We start from the raw sequence: 20,973 nt of genomic DNA on the forward strand, positions 1-20,973 counted from the left end.
CTGCTACATCTAGCCTGGTTACTAACTCTTGCACCATACGCTGGCCACTGCACTCTACATGCCCTGCCTTGCACCCATACAAGCACCTAACATTACGGGCACCCCAGCTACCATCAGCCCCAGAACCAGCACTGCACTGGCCCTAGGGAGTAACGATGTGAGGAAAGCCATTGTGATAGCCAGAGCCACTATTACCCCCATCCTCTTCTCCGGCTCGCTGCACATAGGTAAGATACTTCCCCAGGACAGACATCACCAAGAAAAGTGTACCTGGTATATTAAAATTTTTTTTTTTTTCAGAAATCGTCCTTCAGATCGCTCAGTAATGACTGCTGAGTGCAGAGACTGATCAAGCATTATATTATGATGACTATGACCCATATGAAGACTGTATATGCAGCTTCATCTCATCTCTCACAGCTTACACATGTTTTCCGCATCCTCTTCAGTAAAGCAAGAGTTAATCACGGTCCAGTCTAAGGTGAAGGAGGACTGGCGACAATGTGCACTACCTGTTGTTTATGGTTCTGCGTGCCCATCGAAGATTCTTTAGTTCTCCACATACGTGTAATGTATCTTTTAGATCCATGAGGAATTTTTCATCCACCTCTACTTCCATGGTCTTGACTAGAGATGAGCGAATTTATCAAAAATTCGATTCGGTCGGTTTGCCGAATTTTCCGAAACGATTCGATCCGAATTAATTCATGGCGAATTGCGTTAAAAAAAATGCTATTTCCTGGCTGCAGAGAGCCTTTATAGGGGTGTAGAACACTGTGCCTTGCAGTAACACGCATAGGGAGTCTGCTGTGGTAGAGAAATAATACCGTCAGTCAGTATGACATGCAGATGACAGGCGTCACTCTTAGAATCACTGCACACTTCACTTATTTGGGCAGTCAAGGGGCCAAAACTGACCAAATAGCGCCAAGAAGAGGCGCACTCCTTTTACACCGTCGTCAGCTGTTTCCACATAGATGTCTACAGAACCTGTTCTATTAAACGCTTATACTAGTAGAGCCCCTGGCAGAGCGGAGAGGGTGTCAGCAGTAATTTTGTGTTGACGTCACTGATTATTTTGCCCTTCCTCTGATCCGTCAGAACAATAACCCCCAAAAAACGGATCCTGTCTGTTGAGCATCCGCCTTTACTCGTGTGCATCCAAAACAGAAATGACATGTGAATGGAATATTTGCATGTCTTCTGTGTTTTGTACCCACTCCTCCTGCTTTTGGCTACCAAATCACAAGCCAATTCTGATGGGACCATAAAGGCCTTACAGCCGCCATCTTGATTGAAGATCTGGAGCGAAATCTCGTCATCATAGTATCAGGCTAGAACACAATAGATGCAAGCATTATATATGGACTAAGCCCTCACTTTGATATGATAAAATCTAAGACTCTTAGCCAATATATTTTGATCAAAACACATCTGTGCCCGCCTACCCACTCCAAGGTGGTCTCAGTCAGGCAGGTCCTACTCTATACCTACCAATGCTGTATGGGCATCTATATTCAGGAGAGCAGACCCTGCACATATAGTGTGCTGCTCCTAGTCACCTCTTTGTGCATGTAGTAACGGATGAGAGGAGGAGCACACACACCTATATGTACCACCAATCAAGGTCACCTGTGGGATAGGTGGGGCAAAAGTGCACAAAAATGCTACTCCCCAGATAATAGGAGTGCATTCACACATGAAGGTGCCACTCCTTCAAGAGTATACTACACAATAAAAAAAAATCACAGAAAAAGATTTTTTAAAAAAATAGTACCATACAGCATCTGGACAGTGTATATAGTGTCCGGTTACAAAGTGTCAAACAGCTTACACATAGATAAATAGTGTATTCGGCACTCACAGAGTTAGTGCCATAGGGTACAAACATGTACAAAGCTGAGTGTCCAGATAAAGTACATCGCCTAGATAAATAGTGCTATACACATGTCCTCCAACATCCCTGCAGGTACCTGTTATGTTGGTCACCACCGGGCGCACAGGGTCCAGTGTTGATACTCTGCTATACTGAATTGCTCTTAAACTGAGGGAAGAGAAGGGACCATGGGGGTCGTGAGCACTAGAGATGAGCGAATTTCTCAAAAATTCGGTTCGATTCAAATTTATTCGTGGCCCATTGCTTTAAAAAACGGCTATTTCCTGGCTGCAGAGAGACTGTATAGTGGTGTAGAACACTGTGCCTTGCAGTAACACGCATAGGGAGTCTGCTGTGGTAGTGAAATAATACTGTGAGTCAGTATGACATGTAGATGACAGGCGTCGCTCTTAGAATCACTGCACACTTCACTTATTTGGGCAGTTATGGAGCCAAAACTGACCAAATAACTCAAGTGTGAACTCAGCCTTACAGGTCGATGCTAGCGTCAGGTATAAAGAACCGTACAGAGGCCCAAGATCCTACTATAGCGTGAAAGAGCGCACTCCTTTTACACTGTTGTCAGCTGATTTCACATAGATGGCTACAGAACCTTTTCTAATAAACACTTATACAAGTAGAGCCCCCCTGACAGAGTGAAGAGGGTGTCAGCAGTAAGTTTGTGCTGACGTCACTGATTATTTTGCCCTTCCTCTGATCTGTCAGAACAATAACTGTGGAGGTGGCAGCAGCAGCATGAGGAGGCCACAGAGTGGAAAGGTGACATAGTGTTAAGGTAGCAGCAGCATCAGGAGACCACAGACTGGCAAAATGACAGAGTGTGGAGGTGGCAGCAGCAGCATGAGGAGGCCACAGAGTGGCAAGGTGACATAGTGTGGAGGTGGCAGCAGCATTAGGAGACCACAGAGTGGTCAGGTGACATAGTGTGGAGGTGGCAGCACCATCAGGAGACCACAGGGTGGCAAGGTGACATATTGTGGAGGTGGCAACAGCATCAGGAGATCACAAAGTGGCAAGGTGACATAGTGTGGAGGTGGAAGCAGCATCAGGAGACCACGGAGTGGCAAGGTGACATAGTGTGGAGGTGGCAGCAACATCAGGACACCACGGTGACATAATGTGGAGGTAGCAGCAGCATCAAGAGACCACAGAGTGGCACAATGACAGAGTGTCGAGGTGGCAGCAGCAGCATGAGAAGGCCACAGAGTGGCAAGGTGACATAGTGTTGAGGTAGTAGCAGCATCAGGAGACCACATAGTGGCAAGGTAACATAGTGTGGAGGTGGCAGCAGCATCAGGAGACTACAGAGTGACCCGGTGACAGAGTGGGGAGGTGAGTGGCACTAACAGTACCCGCTGACGATTCTGGGTGTTAGAAGGCGCACTTGGCATCAGATGTGTGGCATCAGGCGGGTGACAGCATCAGAATAGTAGCTGAGGCAGGTGGCCAGAAGAAACCAGTCTCTTTTGTCAAGGTTTAGGTGAGGCAGCATGGATGATCTAATCTGATGCATCAGGCATTGGTGGGTGGAAATCCTGGCTGATCCACGCCTGATTCATCTTCACAAAGGTCAGTCTCTCCACATTTTGGGTGGACATGCGACTTCTCCTTGGGGTAACTATGGCCCCCACTGCACTAAACACCCCCTCTGATGCCACACTACTGGCCAGGCAGGACAGCTTTTCCAGGGCAAACTCGGCCAGTTGCGGCCACAAATACAGATTGGCTGCCCAGTAGTCCAGCAGATCTTCAATGACGGCTGGCATGGTGCGCTCCAAGTATGCCACCACCTGCTGCTTCAGGTTCTGCTCTATGTCTAGCTGCTGGTGGTGAGTAGTTTCTTCACTATGTGGGTGAAGAAAACTGCTTATCAGCGACTCTAGACTCAGGCTGCTGCTGATGGAGCTGATACTGCTCCTGCCACCCTGACCCCCCCCCCCAGCAGCCATGGCAGTGGAACGCGAGCGCAGAGGGCCCCCCTGGTCAAACCTGCGAGAGGATGGACGATGGTGCAGATAGGCAGCGGCCAACTGACTACATAGGATGTCTCTATAGTAGTTCAGTTTGTCCTCCCTCTCAGCAGGTGTAAAAAAGGCCCCCATTTTGGACCAGTAGCGAGGGTCTAACATAGTGGAGAGCCAGTAGTCATCCCTCTGCTGAATGGTGACAATTCAGCAAGTGAGCATGCATCGGGCCATTTGCGCAAGTGACTCGGAAGGACTACCTGCGTCCATCTCCACTGCATACTGCCACAGTGTGTCTGGGTCATCTGCCTTGTCTTCCTCATCTCTCCTCCAGCTGCCCCTGCTCCTCCTCTCCTGTCACCTGTGTAGAAAAACCACCCATTTCCCTACACATTGCTTGTGCTCCAATGTCCTCCTCCTCCAGTTCAGCCCCCACAGGGCTCCAGTGGCAGTGAGATATAGGCACCACGTCTCCAGTCCCCTGACCAGCCAGATTTACCAGCATCTTTTCCAGGATATGAATCAGTGGAATCAGGTTGTTCATCCTGTAGTTCTGGCGACTGACAAATAAAGTACCCGCTCAAAGGGCACGAGCAAACGGCAGGTGTCACGCATGAGCTGCCACTGGCTAACATCGAAGTTACACAGGGGAGTACCTCTGTCCGCCTGTATCATCAAGAAATCATTGATGGCCATTCTCTGTTTGTACAGTCGGTCCAACATATAGAGGGTGGAAATCCAACGGGTGGATACATCGCATATCAGTCTATGTTGGGGGGCGCTGTTCTGCCGCTGTAGCTCAAGGAGGGTGTGCTTGGCGGTGTAAGATTGGCTGAAGTGCATGCAAAGTTTCCTGGCCATTTTTAGGACGTCTTGCAGATGGGTGGAAGACTTCAGGAAATGCTTGACAACCTCCTTGACGCCGAGCCGACACCATGTTCTTCCCGTTGTCGGTCACCATGGTTCCAATTTTGAGTTGTCACAGAGAAAGCCAGGATTCGATTTCTTGATGAAGGACGCAGAGCAGTTTCTCCCCTGTGTGAGTCTGTTCGCCCAGGCAAACTAGGTGCAGAACAGCGTGACACCGCCTTGCCCTGCACATGCAGTATGCTGGACGGGCACTGTGAATTGTCCCAGCAGTGGAGGCTGAGGACAAGGTGGAAGATGAGGAGGCAGAGGCGGACATTGTTGCAGGACCAGGGTGTGAGAACATGGAGGCGGAAGCGGCGTCACCTGGCCAAGTTGCTGGTTTGGCTGGGCATAAACCACATTTACCCAGTGGGCCATAAAGGACATATATTGTCCTTGACCATAGTTACAGCTCTACACCAAAAAGCCCTTTTTTCCCCCCCACAAATACACAACAAAAAAAGAGATTCGCTCATCTCTAGTCTTGAAAGATCTGAGGCCGCGAACGGCAAATAAAGTTTTTTTTGGGCACTTATACACGCCAAAAAGAACTTTAATTTTCTCACCTCACCACACAACGGCTAATAAGCCCCCCACTAATACACAACAAAAAAAGGCTTTAGAACATATACTGTATATAACTGCACCACACAAGGGCTAATAAGACATAGAAATATTTCCTAGTAATAAACCCTGTTAATGGCTGTATCACACAGCACTTGCACCCCAATAACAAGAACGATTTGCTGGAATTACAGAGGTATCATTTATTGCAAACCTGAAAGCAGCAGTATAATGGCAATTTGGATCCCCAGTCAGCGCAGCAAGGTGTAATAGGATTGCTCCTATTACCCAGGCTGTACACTCCCCTATTAAACCCTATTCTGCTCCAATAATGTGGAATAAGTCCTCCCTGTCCTTTCCCTACACTTCTAATGCTCTTTCCCTGAACTTCTATTGAGCAAAATATAAGTTTTCAAGTCTTTCCTACCACTGTCCCTAGCGCCTGCTGACGTCTCTCCTTGCACTAAGTACACTGAAAAATGGCTGAACCCAAGATGGCTGAGGCTATTTATAGGCCTGTGACATCACAGGGCTGGCTGGCTGCTGATTGGCTACATGCATAGCATTGTGGGTGATCCCTTGTTCCCAGAGTTCCTTGCTCCATGTCCTAACATGTGCAGCAATTCGTTACCACGAAGCGTGAGGAAATTCGGAGCGAATCTAATAATTCCTGAAATTCAGATCGAATTCCACTTTGTCAGCTTCGATTCGCTCATCTCTAGTCTTGACAGATCCATAAAGATGTATGAGATATACCGTAGGTTTATCATTTGTATTCAATAACAAGACTCAGACAGGGAGACGTCGAAGAGAGTTTAGAGGACAAAGTTCAGAAATGGACATCACCCATCACAATCTATTTTCAAAGGACCAACAAGCCTTTGCGTACAGGGTTTTCCAGGACTTTGATATTGATGGCCAGTCCTCCAGTCAGACGTGTAGAGGACTGCTGAGAAGTGACCTGTACCGAACTTATTGGATATCCCATAAATGTGACATAGATGCATGTCCCACCTCTGGGACCTGGTCTTCTCCACTCCAGAATGGGGACAGAGAGCAAACCGCACATGTGTCCATGTAACAGCGGCTGCTGTGTGCCACTTTTACCCTGCTTACCGCTGCGGTCCCGGGCGCCCTGTTTAGCACTGATTTGCGGCCAGTGCTTCTCATTTACCCCTGCAGTCCTGGGCTCTGTCTGTGTAGGTACTGTTGTTCTGGGATCCGCTCCACAGTTTCCTTTCAGCCCTGGCCACAGTATGCTTGCTGGTAGTTTCCTGCAGCACTTCCTTAAGGGAATATATAAGTGGCTCAGCCCCCTTCTCAGATGCCTCAGTGGCAAGGTCCTTGTGTCCTGCTAAGGTTCCTGATATCCGCTTGTGTTCCTGACTCATACTTGTGTTCCTGGATTCTGCTATCCGTTTGATCCCTGCCTGCTTGCCTTGACTCTCCTGTTGCCGAACCGGATTGCCTGACCTGTACCTGTGCCGCCTGCCCTTTTGCCTGTCTGACTTCGCCTTTGCCTCATCCTTCGGTCCTGCACTGTTGCTCCTGGTAACGACTTAGCCTGCTGACAATGCCTGTACCTCTGGTACCTTTCTCAGGTACCTCCTGGTCCGCCTGGACCAGCTGCCTCGTGTGCCTATCCTCCTCAAGAGGTAACAACCTGGTGTTCCCCTCGGGAAAGTCTATCCCCACCATCAGGGGTACTGTGAAGATCGAGGGGTTCACTTAGACAACGCCCTTAGAGGAGGTAGGACACGTGGCACAGTGGGTTCACACCCGCTGGTTCTTTACATTACACTGAGACCATGGACCCCGCTGGTCACCCCAAGCCTGTCGTTCAGGAATTGTTACATGAAGTGAGGCGTCAGGGCGAACGTCAGGATGTCATAATGCAGTTCATGCAAAATGTTACTGCTTGTCTGGATGCCATCTCTTCTCTAGCTACTAAAGGGTCGCCAGTTGCTGCTACTCCTGCAATTCCCACACCGGTGAATCCGGATTTGGGTGCCACTAGTGTGCAACTCCCTCTGGAGATGGTGGAGATCCAAAAACCTGTCGTGGATTCCTGAACCAGTGTCTGATCCACTTTGAGTTGCATGGGCAGAAGTTTCCCACTGAGCGGTCCAAGGTTGCCTTCATTGTGTCCCTGCTGTCTGATGAGGCCCTTGCTTGTGCAAATCCTATTTGGGGACATGGAGGTCCAGAGACCACAAATCTGCAGTCTTTCCTGGCTACCTTCTAGCTAGTCTTTGAAGAGCCTGGCCGCACGTCTTCCGCTGCATCAGCTCTACTGCGTCTATGACAGGGTTTCTCGTCTGTGGGTCAGTACGTCATCCAGTTTCATACCCTGGCTGCCAAACTTGCATGGAACGATGAGGCTCAACTGGCAATGTTCTGGGAGGGCTTTTCTGACCAGATTAAGGATGAATTAGCTGGTCGCGACCGTCCGTCTACTCTGAATGACCTGATCACCTTAGCCACAAGGATAGATATGCATTTCAGGGAAAGTTCTAAGGAGGTCGCAGGCACCAGAAGACCTCCTCGTTTGACTCCATCCTTCCAGAGGCCGGTTCTTCCTCTAGTTTACACCCCATCTGAAGAGCCCATGCAAATAGAGTGCCTTCGATTGTCTGACCAGGAACGTTTACGACACAAAGCAGAGAACCTGTGCCTGTATTGTGAGGCAAGGCCCACTTTGTGTGTAATTGTCCACAGAACCCAGGAAAAGTCAATGTCTAGGATCAGTTGGAGAGGTGGTCCTAGACAAGGAGAAGTCCTCTCCGAAACTTTCAGTTCCGGTGACTCTCTCTAACAAGGGAGTCACACTGTCTGTGCCTGCATTCTTGGACTCTGGGTCAGCCGGTAACTTCATTCAGCAAGCTCTGGTTCATCAGTACCAGCTTCCTATCATCCGTCTAGAAAGGCCTCTGTCAGTGGCTTCCGTAAATAGACTGCCACTCCCTGAACATCTGCTTTCTGTTACTATGCCTCTTTAGTTGCAAAAAAGGGTTCTGCATTCAGAGATGATCTCCTTCTATATGCTGCCAGCGTCCGTGAATCCGGTTCCCCTTGGTCTTCCCAGGCTGCATCAGCACACTCCAGTTCTGGACTGGCACTCCGGTCAGATTCTGCGTTGGGGATCTTCCTGTCAGTCTACCTGTTGATCAGAGGTCCGACCTGCTTCCTCGCCTACTGTACCTGAAGACCTGCCTGGACTTCCACAGCAGTATGCCAGTTTTGAGGATGTCTTCAGTAAGAAAGAGGCCGAGACCCTGCCCTCCTCATCGTCCTTATGATTGTCCGATTGACCTTCTGCCTGGTGCCACTCCTTCTCACAGTCGAGTCTACCCACTCTCACTTCCTGAGACCCAAGCGATGTCTGATTACATCAAGTAGAATCTCGAGAGGGGGTTTATCCGTAAATCTACTTTACGAGCCAGTGCCGGGTTCTTCTTTGTGCAGAAAAAACATGGATCCTTATGGCCCTGTATCAACTATCGAGGTCTGAATCGATACCCTCTTCCGCTAATCTCTGAACTCTTTGACAGGATCAAGGGAGCTAAGGTCTTCAAAAAATTCGACCAGCGTGGCACAAACAACCTTATCCGCATTCGAAAAGGGCGATGAGTGAAAGATTGCTTTCAACACTCGTGATGGACACTACGAGTATCTCGTCATGCCCTTCGGTCTGTGCAATGCTCCTGCGGTATTCCAGGAGTTGGTAAATGATATCTCCTGAAAAATTTAATGCAGTAATAGACTGGCCCGGCCACAGGGTCTTCGTGCTATACAGCACTTCTATGGATTTGCTCATTTCTTTTGTTAGTTCATCCAGAATTTTTCATCGCTTACATCTCCGATCTCCGCTCTTACTAAGAAAAGGGTGAATGCCAGAGACTGGACTCCTGAGGCGGAGGCCGCCTTCGTCTAATTAAACAGGTCCTTTGCTTCTGCACCTTTTCTGCGTCATCCCGATGTCTCCCGACAATTCTTTTAGGAGCCGGTGCTGTTTTACTACAGAAAGGTTCCAAGGGCAAGATGTTTACATGTGGATTCTCCTCCAAGCTCTTCTCCCCTGCTGAGGGGAATTACTGTATAGGAGACAGAGAGCTTCTGGCCATAAAAAGTGGAGTCTAGTTAACCTCTAAGCTCTGGAGAGCTCTTTGCCGGCTGCTTGAAAGTGAGCTGGACTTCTCTTCCGGTTATCATCTCCAGACCAACGGGCAAGTAGAGCGGGTCATCCAAATAGTAGAGAACTATCTCTGGTGTTTCAGCCCAACACGACAACTGGGTACAATTGCTACCTTGGGCTGCATTCTCCTATTACAACCACTCTAGTGAGTCTACGGATCCTCTCCATTCTTTGTCGTTTATGGACAACACCCTCATACTCCTCTCCCTGTTCCTACATCTTCTGGGGTACCAGCTGCGGATTCCTCTTGTAGGGAGTTTTTGAAGATTTGGCGTGACACCAAGGACTACATCAATAAAGCAGTGACCTGCATGAAAACAAATGCAGACGAGAAGAAGAAATCCGCCTCAGTTCTTGTCTTGAGATAAGGTATGGCTCTCCTTTAAAAACATCCGCTTAAGGGTTCCCAGTTTCAAGTTTGCTCCTAGGTTCCTTGGACCCTTTGAAGTATTGAGGAGGATCAACGAAGTGACATATAAGTTACGTCTGCCTCTCTCTCTGCATATTCCTAATGCCTTCCACGTGTCCTTACTAAAACCAGTAGTCCTTAATCGCTTCTCGACGGCTCCTTCTACTCCATCTCTGGTATCTGAAGATTCTGATGAGATATTTGAGGTCAAAGACATGCTGGAAATCAAGAAGTGTGGCAAGAGGACCTACTATCTTCTTAACTGGAAGGGCTTTGGTCCTGAGAAAAGGGTCTTGGGAACCAGAAGAGAACATTAATGCTCCGAACTTGACAAAAAGATTTCTGTCTGGTTGTGTACTCAAGAAGAGAAGTAAGGGGGGGGTACTGTAACAGCAGCTGCTGTGCGCCGATGTACCCCTGCTTACCACCGCGGTCCCGGGCGCCGTGTTCAACACTGATCTGCAGCTAGTGCTTCCCATTCACCGTTGCAGTCCTGGGCCCTGTCTGTGTAAGTACTGTTGTTCTGGGATCCGCTCCACAGTTTCTCTCAGCCCTGGCCACAGCATGCTTGCTGCTAGTTTCCTGAAGCACTTGCTTAAGGGCTGGCGCGCGCCACTTCCTGGGCTTTATGGGTTAGGTCATGTGACCTCGCTGACCAATCCTAGCCCTCCTGCACCTATATAAGTGGCTCAGCCCCCTTCTCAGATGCCTCAGTGTCAAGGTTCTTGTGTCCACGCAGTTGCTATGGGGCCCGTGAGCGTCGGGGCCCAGCCAGGTTGAATAGCCCCGCCTACTTTTCGACCTGAATACACGCCACATACAGATGCTGGACAGATCAATGCTAGCCCTCCTGAGTACTCCTCCTGAAGCTACTTGCCACTGCGGCCGGCATTAGCTTCTATCTGTGAGAACAGTCAGCTGGCCAATAAGCAGGGAGATGCTCTGCTCCTGACTGGTCAGCTAACTTGTAGACAGCGCCACCTAGCCTCCACTCTTGGCTTTGCTTGTCTCTTTGCCTGTGGGATATGCCTCAGTCCAGCCTCATTACAGGAGTAATGAGAGCACCATGTGAAGGCTCTTCCTGCTCCAGAGTGGCCCTCAGCTCTGTGTAACTGATTAAATCCAAGGATCCAACACCCTGAACCAACCTGCTGGTGAGCTGACATGTAGCTGCAGCATTCATCACATTGTGTGTAAGTGTAAAAAGACACATAATACTGCAATGTGGAGGGGATGTGCTGGTGTCTATACATACAGTACAACTATACACAACCCCCCATAGACAGGTCCAGTCCCTGCCCCTTATTGCTCTATTAGTAATAGCCTATTTCTATTAGGGCAATGTAGGGGAGGGGAAGGGGGGGTCAGGGACTGGACACCCCTCAGAACTTGTAGTAAGTATATATACAGTCGTGGCCAAAAGTTTTGAGAATGACACAAATATTAGTTTTCACAAAGTTTGCTGCTAAACTGCTTTTAGATCTTTGTTTCAGTTGTTTCTGTGATGTAGTGAAAAAAGGGGATAAGACATTCTTCAGATATATAAATGAAAAAAGGAAATTAAAACAAGGAATAACTAAATTAAAAACAAAGGACGGAAGGTATGTAGAAGAGAATAAAGGGCTAGCCGACTGCCTTAATGAATACTTCTGTTCAGTTTTTACAAAAGAAAAAGGAGAAGGACCTCCACTAGAAAGGATGACTAATAAATCATTTGATGCATGTATCTTTACAGAGGAAGATGTTCTAAGTTTGCTGTCTAAGGTGAAGACAAATAAGTCACAGGGGCCTGATGAGATACACCCAAAATTATTAAAAGAGCTTAGTGGTGAGCTGGCAAAACCGCTAACAGATTTATTTAACCAATCATTAGTAACAGGAGTCGTCCCGGAAGATTGGAAATTGGCAAATGTCATGCCCATTCACAAGAAAGGTAGTAGGGAGGAATCGAGCAACTATAGACCAGTGAGTCTGACATCAATAGTAGGCAAATTAATGGAAACCCTATTAAAGGATAGGATTGTGGAACATCTAAAATCCCATGGATTGCAAGATGAAAAACAACATGGGTTTACTTCAGGGAGATCATGTCAAACAAATCTTATAGATTTTTTTGACTTGGTGACTAAAATAATAGATGGTGGAGGTGCAGTAGACATCGTATATCTAGATTTTAGTAAGGCTTTTGACACAGTCCCACATAGAAGACTTATCAATAAACTGCAGTCATTGAGCATGGACTCCCATATTGTTGAGTGGATTAGGCAGTGGCTGAGTGACAGACAACAGAGGGTTGTAGTCAATGGAGAACATTCAAAACAAGGTCATGTTACCAGTGGGGTTCCACAGGGATCTGTACTGGGACCAATTTTGTTTAATATCTTCATAAGTGATATTGCAAAAGGCCTCGATGGTAAGGTTTGTCTTTTTGCTGATGACACAAAGATATGTAACAGGGTTGATGTTCCTGGAGGGAAACGCCAAATGGAAAAGGATTTAGGAAAACTAGAAGAATGGTCAGAACTCTGGCAACTGAAATTTAATGTGGATAAGTGCAAGATAATGCACCTGGGGCGTAAAAACCCAAGGGCAGAATATAGAATATTTGACACAGTCCTGACCTCAGTATCTGAGGAAAGGGATTTAGGAGTAATTATTTCAGAAGACTTAAAGGTGGGAAGACAATGTAATAGAGCAGCACGAAATGCAAGCAGAATGCTTGGATGTATAGGGAGAGGTATAAGCAGTAGAAAGAGTGAAGTGCTTATGCTGCTGTACAGAACACTGGTGAGACCTCACTTGGAGTATTGTGCGCAGTACTGGAGGCCATATCTCCAGAAGGATATAGATACTCTAGAGAGAGTTCAGAGAAGAGCTACTAAACTAGTACATGGATTGCAGGATAAAACTTACCAGGAAAGGTTAAAGGACCTTAATATGTATAGCTTGGAAGAAAGAAGAGGGGATATGATAGAAACTTTTAAATACATAAAGGGAATCAACTCGGTAAAGGAGGAGAGCATATTTAAAAGAAGAAAAACTACCACAAGAGGACACAGTTTTAAATTAGAGGGGCAAAGGTTCAAAAGTAATATAAGGAAGTATTACTTTACTGAGAGAGTAGTGGATGCATGGAATAGCCTTCCTGCAGAAGTGGTAGCTGCAAATACACTGAAGGAGTTTAAGCATGCATGGGATAGGCATAAGGCTATGGTTCATATAAGATAGGGCCAGGGACTATTCATAGGATTCAGATATATTGGGCAGACTAGATGGGCCAAATGGTTCTTATCTGCCGACACATTCTATGTTTCTATGTTTCTATATAATTACACGCACTTCATACGTTTCAAAGAAGTTGTCAGAATTAGTGGGTTTTTGTTTGTCCACCCGCCTCTTGAGGATTGACCGTAAGTTCTCAATGGGATTAAGATCTGGGGAGTTTCCAGGCCATGGACCCAAAATGTCAACGTTTTGGTCCCCGAGCCACTTAGTTATCACTTTTGCCTTATGGCACGGTGCTCCATCGTGCTGGAAAATGCATTGTTCTTCACCAAACTGTTGTTGGATTGTTGGAAGAAGTTGCTGTTGGAGGGTGTTTTGGTACCATTCTTTATTCATGGCTGTGTTTTTGGGCAAAATTGTGAGTGAGCCCACTCCCTTGGATAAGAAGCAACCCCACACATGAATGGTCTCAGGATGCTTTACTGTTGGCATGACACAGGACTGATGGTAGCGCTCACCTTTTCTTCTCCGGACAAGCCTTTTTCCAGATGCCCCAAACAATCAGAAAGAGGCTTCATCGGAGAATATGACTTTGCCCCAGTCCTCAGCAGTCCATTCACCATACTTTCTGCAGAAGATCAATCTGTCCCTGATGTTTTTTTTGGAGAGAAGTGGCTTCTTTGCTGCCCTTCTTGACACCAGGCCATCTTCCAAAAGTCTTCGCCTCACTGTGCGTGCAGATGCGCTCACACCTGCCTGCTGCCATTCCTGAGCAAGCTCTGCACTGGTGGCACTCCGATCCCGCAGCGGAATCCTCTTTAGGAGACGATCCTGGCGCTTGTTGGACTTTCTTGGACGCCCTGAAGCCTTCTTAACAAGAATTGAACCTCTTTCCTTGAAGTTCTTGATGATCCTATAAATTGTTGATTGAGGTGCAATCTTAGTAGCCACAATATCCTTGCCTGTGAAGCCATTTTTATGCAACGCAATGATGGCTGCACGCGTTTCTTTGCAGGTCACCATGGTTAACAATGGAAGAACAATGATTTCAAGCATCACCCTCCTTTTAACATGTCAAGTCTGCCATTTTAACCCAATCAGCCTGACATAATGATCTCCAGCTCGTCAACATTCTCACCTTAGTTAACAAGACGATTACTGAAATGATCTCAGCAGGTCCTTTAATGACAGCAACGAAATGCAGTGGAAAGGTTTTTTTGGGATTAAGTTAATTTTCATGGCAAAGAAGGACTATGCAATTCATCTGATCACTCTTCATAACATTCTGGAGTATATGCAAATTGCTATTATAAAAACTTAAGCAGCAACTTTTCCAATTTCCAATATTTATGTAATTCTCAAAACTTTTGGCCACGACTGTATATGTACAGTATATAATTATTATTTTTTTAATCCTCATTATCTTCTGCTACTGCTATGTACATGTACATACATGGTGCAGACACAGGAGTTGAGCTTGCACCATTACCTGTTGGTGTCCGTTATAACATGCAGGTGACACATTGCTGCAGATGGCAGGATTGGAGATAGTTCCAGTTCTGCCATTGTAACACTTTAGATGCTGCGTGCTGACATAACAAACATAATACACATACAATTATATTAAAAGTAAAAAAAAAAAAGACTCACGAAAAACACTTCACAAGCTTTTTTTCTCATCAATATCAGATTAAACACCACACCCTAACGGAGCAGCTACAATAATTACATTTTTTATTGCAAGGGGGGCCCAATTCTGAGTTTTGCTATGGGGTCCCATGGTTTCTATGTACGCCCCTGCCTATGGGGTTCAGATCATGGGGCGAAAACATGTACATAGCCCATGAGCACCATCACCTCATGAGATTATTCCTGCTACGGCTTCTGGAATTCAATTGGACAACTGTTGATGTTGATTATGAGTTCCCAAAAAGGGGATATTAATCAGAAGGGGAATTTTTTAAGTTCATTTTTCCCGATTCTGCATTGCTGTAATTCGTGCACATTGTTTGATAAATTTGGTGCATCTTTAAATGCATCTTTGTCCAGAGTAGAGAAGTCTTAACATTCGATTTTGGTCTGATTTGGGCAAATCAGTTGTCTTACGGTCCAAATAAATTCACCACAAATTGAAAGTGCTCCAATTGTCTGGAAAAGTTACTCTCTGTCTCAGAACTTTTTGAAAAATTTGGGTCTACAGATATTAGTCCAGTTTTTTTTACACCACTCTTCTGTACTGGAGTAAGAGTGCAACATGATAAACATATAATTAACCTACCTACCCACTTTATCTCCTACGTAGTGTCAAGAGCTTTGTGAAATCACAAAAAGTCACAACATTTTCCCTAAAGTCTAATGGAGCCTGTCCAGCACATGGTAAGGTATATTGAGTTTGGAGATCATGTAATGGTGGACCTTATTTCATATTCCTGATGTGAACCTGCACAATAGTCCATTATGATTTAAGGTTGGTCACAGAATTTATAATATTGGGTAACGTGTTATGGAAGGAAGGTGCTTCCGGTCTTTCGTAGCAGTAGGTTGAGGTTTTGAAAGGTTTTGTAGAATTTTCAACCACCACTGCATGTGTATTATATTTCTTGACTCTAGTAGGGAGGGAGAGTCTAGCTTTGCTGATGCTTGTCATGAAAAGGGATCTGGACTTCGCTGCAGGGAAGCAACCGGACCGCTTCCTCCTGAGATAGTCCTAGTGTAGTTGGCAGCTGACCCTCAGGGTACAGAAAATACACCAAAAGCAGGAAAACAGCAGGTATAGTCTGAACAGTCATCAAGACTAGAATGCTGGTTTTTAGAGATCCAGGCTATGCACAGTAGATGCAGAAACAGAGTAGTGATGAGGCAAAAACAAGGCAGGCAGGCTGGGGACATGACTGGAGCACAATCAGAGTAGACAGACTGGGTTAACTTAAACACAAACTGAACTGAACTTAGACTTAAAAATACAGGGGCACACAGGTAGGAAGGCACACATTCAGTGGCGACTCTAGGATCAATATATAGGGGGGGCACAGAAGATACACAGTCAAAAATGGGGGGGCACTAATAATTTTCCTGTATAATAATGTACCCTGATATCCCTTAGTTATATGACACTCGTCGGGCAGTGGCGTAGCTAGAAATGACTGGGCCCCACAGCAATTTTTTGAATGGGGGCCCCCCTCTGCCACTAACTTTCTAGGTCAGGGCCCCAAAGCAGCCGCTTCCCCTGCAGCTACGCCCCTGGCGCCGGGGGTAATATAATTAAGGAGTATCAGGGTACATTGGGTGTAATATAACTGAGGAGGGCTATCAGACATTATAAATGGGTAATATAGCTTACATTACCCCTGTATTACGTCCCCGATAGGATAGCACTCCTCAGTTATGTTACCCCTGTATAATGCACCCTGATACCCCTTAGTTATATTATATAACTAACGGGTATCACGGTACATTACACAGGGGTAAAATAACTGAGGAGGGCTATCATGGGACATTATACAGGGGTAATGTAAGCTATATTACCACCGTATAATGCCTGATAGGCCTCCTGAGTTATATTAACCCTGTATAATAATGTACCCTGATACCCCTTAGTTATATGACCCCGCCGGGATCATATAACTAAGGGGTATCCGGGTACATAATTATACAAGGGTAATATAAGTTACTCAGGAAGCCTATCAGGCATTATACGGTGGTAATATAAGTTATATTACTCCCTGTATAATGTACTCTGATACCCCTTGGTTATATTACCCCCTGTATAATGTACCCTGATTACCCTCAGTTATATAACTGAGGGGTATCAGGGGACATTATGGGTAATATTATAACTAAGGGGTATCAGGGTACATTATACAAGGGTAATATAACTGAGGAGGACTCAGTGCTATCAGGGGACATTATACAGGGGTCCTTAGTTATATTACCCCTGTATAATGTACCCTGATACCCCTAAGTTATAGGGGTATCAGGGTTGAGGTCAAACGGAATATAACGGTGTATTCAAACGGAATATAACGGAATGGCCAGATGGAATGCAAAACGTAAGCCTTTAAGAGGCATTCCGTTTTTCTCTGTCCTAATAGAAGTCTATGGGAAAACATAACCAATCCGTCTGGGTCACATTACGCAAGACGGAAAACAAAGTCTGTTTTCCGTCTTGCATAAAGGGAACCAGACGGATCCGTTTTGATTCCCATAGACTTCTATTATGACAGAAAGATAACTGAATGCCTTTTAAAGCCTTCCGTTTTGCATTCCGTCATAATACAAGTCTATGGGCTGCAAGCTGCAATCAGGCTGTCTGCTGTCATATAGATAAATTATAGAATTATATATACTATATCATATACTATATCAATATACTCCTGAGGACATATATAATTGCCCCTCTGTAGAGACGCCAAGGCTTTGCGACACCCCCATCTTTATTCCCAGCCCAAGGGATCAAACCTCATCTATCCCACTTTAATAGAATGTATAAAAACGTTTTAAACTTGATAGAGGAGATTCTCCGTCCTCAGTCCTCAACTTAAATTATCGAATTACCTCCTCCTCAGCGCAGCTGTCGTGCTGGTACTGCGCTCCTGTGTACTCTGGTCCTGGTTGACTCACTTGACTGTTATGTCTGGTTCCTCCTAGTCTGGACTCCTGGCTAATGCTGCGACTGCAAACCAGAATTGACTGGCGGGCGGCGTGCGTCTGACGTGACGTCAGTGCGCTCTACCGCTGCGCATCACTGAAGATTCGGATCGGAGCCTTACGTTTTAAAGGGAAAGGCAGCGGTACGGCTGGGAATCAGCGGGGGGGCACGCAGGGGGGCAAGAATAACCAAGGGTGGGGCAATTGCCCCCCCCCCCTTGCCCCCCTGTAGCGACGCCACTGCACACACTTGAAAAATGGCAGAAATACAGGAAGATAATGCAGGATAAATGCAGGGAAATGGCAATAGCACTAGGCTATCAAACACCTTTGCGGTTCACCAGGACTGCTGGTATCTAGGGAAACAGGGGAGCGGGTACCACCTTTAACTCACCCTTGGCCCCTTTACCTAACCTTGACCCATAACAAACAAAAAAACGACAACTGTATCCTTTTATTGCTGGGTGGTGATCGGCCACAGCTTCTTTATTAAAGCGGCAAACCTTAATAAACCATAATATCGGAGCGGTCTGCCAACCGCTGGACTCCCAGCGGGCAGTTACGCCATCTGCTACCACCATATCTCCGCTGCACTCAAAGGGCGCCAGCTGTGACTTCATAAACTCGACCAGAATTCGCAGCTCTCAAAAGCCGTAATCATTGGAGCAATATCCAAAACCGCTGGACTCCCAGCGGGGGCTCTGAAGAATAGAAAAATCAAAACAGAATAACCAAGTATCCATAACTGCTCAGAACCGTGCAAAGGGAGGGCGGGCCAATCTGCTTCCACTTGCAAGAGGAAGTGACCAGAACAGAGAGGAGGTATATGTGACCTTCAGGATTTCCTGCACCGCCCCCATCCTGTCTAAGGAGGATCCTCAGTGAATTAACCCTTAATGACCCTAATCTGCAACCTACTTAACCATTACTGAGACGGGGCCAGCTCCCTGAACGCCCCTAAGGGGAAAAGGGGGGAGGACCATCAGTCCCTGAGCACCCTCCCTATACAGTCGGGCGCTTGCCAGGAACCTAAAGCTCAGGCACCAGCTGCTGGAGAGGGTACCTTAAGTACCCAGGGATCCTCAGACATTGGCTGGGGAAGGATTTGGATTTTGGCTCTAAGGGAACATCAAGCAGGAGAATGGAAGCAGCCGCATGGAGAGGACGTCAGCGACCAGGACAAGTGGCGCAGCATCCCGGCCCACAGGGAACAGCAGGAGAGCAGTGGGCACGGTGTGCAGACCTAAAAGCTCTATCAGAAAAAAATTTAGACAATTTTTTATAATGGCCAATTGCAATCATTAAAAAAATTGCCTCCAAAGAAGTTCATAGCCTTTATGGAGATAATCTTCACTAGTACAAAATTGTAAGGACTGTGTGCTGCTCTACTGGCACTGTGCACTTGGTTCATATGATACAAAGTAAATTATAATTCTTGTAAAAGGTTATCCAATAACGTTTTTATTATTGCCTCAAAAATATGTAATGTCCAAAAATATTTCACTTTTTATTTTTATGATTTTTTTTTTAATTATTTAATATAATTTTATGGATTCTGACATTTGATGCTTTCCTAATTAACCTGCCATCGACTACCAAGTACTAAGTTTTTATTAATTCCTCGAGTTTAATGACTTCATTAAGACTCTCTATGTCTACCATTTTAGGACGGCTTTATGCAATCTCATTAAGAGCTCGCTGTAAAGTTCGCTCAGGTGGCGTTTCTAAATTCGCCTAAAATATTCATGCCCAATGTCATAAAGTTCTTGAATATTATTAGATTAACGATTTTTTGTTAACTGTGACTTATTATGAAGAAAATGGAAAATATGAAATTGAGTATGACCAACGTATTTCAAGTATGCGCCGGTTACGCCAATTAGGAGTATTTCTTGTCGAGTAACCATACCGCAAACTCCAATAAAATGCAATAGGGCGCCAAGTCTACACCAGAGAAATTCAGAGATTCTAGGAAAGTTTAGAAAAGGCCATCTGTATAAATGAATATAAATGGCGTAAACATCGGCTATATTGAAGACATTTGTCTTCTTGATTTGTAGCAGGGGATGGGATTACAAATAATGCTATTAATTCATAGGAATTGATTAAATGGGATGTGCAATGAAAATTATTCAACATTTTTCAAATAAGCACCTGGATATGAATACCTTAGCAAGTGGATGTAATTAAAAATTTAGCATAGCCAGTGAGTAATTCAATAAAATGTATCTGTATAGCGCCACCTGCTGTTTGATCTTTTCCTTATTTCTTTGTCCACCTTGTTGAGGTGTTCCATCATTCAATGGTTAGAAACTTTGACAGTTAGGCCTCATGCACATGGCCGTTGTTTTGGTCCGCATCCGAGTCGCAGTTTTGGCGGCTCGGATGCGGACCCATTCACTTCAATAGGGCCGCAAAAGATCTGCATCCGTTGGTCCATTCCGTGACCCCGCAAAAAAAAATATAACCTGTCCTATTCTTGTCCGCGTTTTGCGGACAAGAATAGGCAGTTATATTAAAGGCTGTCCGTGCCGTTCCGCAAACTGCGGAACCTGCACGGACGCCATCTGTGCTTTGCGGATCCGCGATTTGCGGACTGAAAAACACCCCACGGTCGTGTGCATGTAGCCTTACAGGGAAGAAACTGCAGCAGAAAGGACATGCCTCCTGAACTGTGATAGGGTGGGAGCTGCAGCAGAAAGGAAAGCCCTCTCGGCTGTGATAGGGAGAGAGCTCAAGCAGCAAAGGCACACCTTCTGAGCTGTTATAGAGAGAGAGAGCTGCAGCAGTAAGGACATTCCCAGAGCTGTGATAGGGAGAGAGCTGCAGCAGTAAGGGCATACCCCCTGAAGTGTAATAGGGACAGTTACAGCAGAAATGACATACCTCTGAGCTGTGATAGAGCTACAGCTTTAAGGACACACCCACTGAGCTGTGATAAGGAGACAGCTGCAGCAGAAAGGACATGCCCCTGAGATGCCAGTCTGGAGAAAAAAATAGCTAAGCAATTGAAATAATGAATGGCGGGAGAGGGGGGGGGGGGGGTTTGGACCCATGTGAGGTACAGGGCTGGTTCTAGCTTTGTTAGATAGAGATTGTCATGTCCTATTTGATTTTCATTTTTTACATTATTCATAGAATAATCCCTTGAATTTGGTATTTT

Source organism: Bufo bufo, chromosome 2 (genome assembly GCF_905171765.1).
Source record: "Bufo bufo chromosome 2, aBufBuf1.1, whole genome shotgun sequence".
NCBI lineage: Eukaryota > Metazoa > Chordata > Amphibia > Anura > Bufonidae > Bufo > Bufo bufo.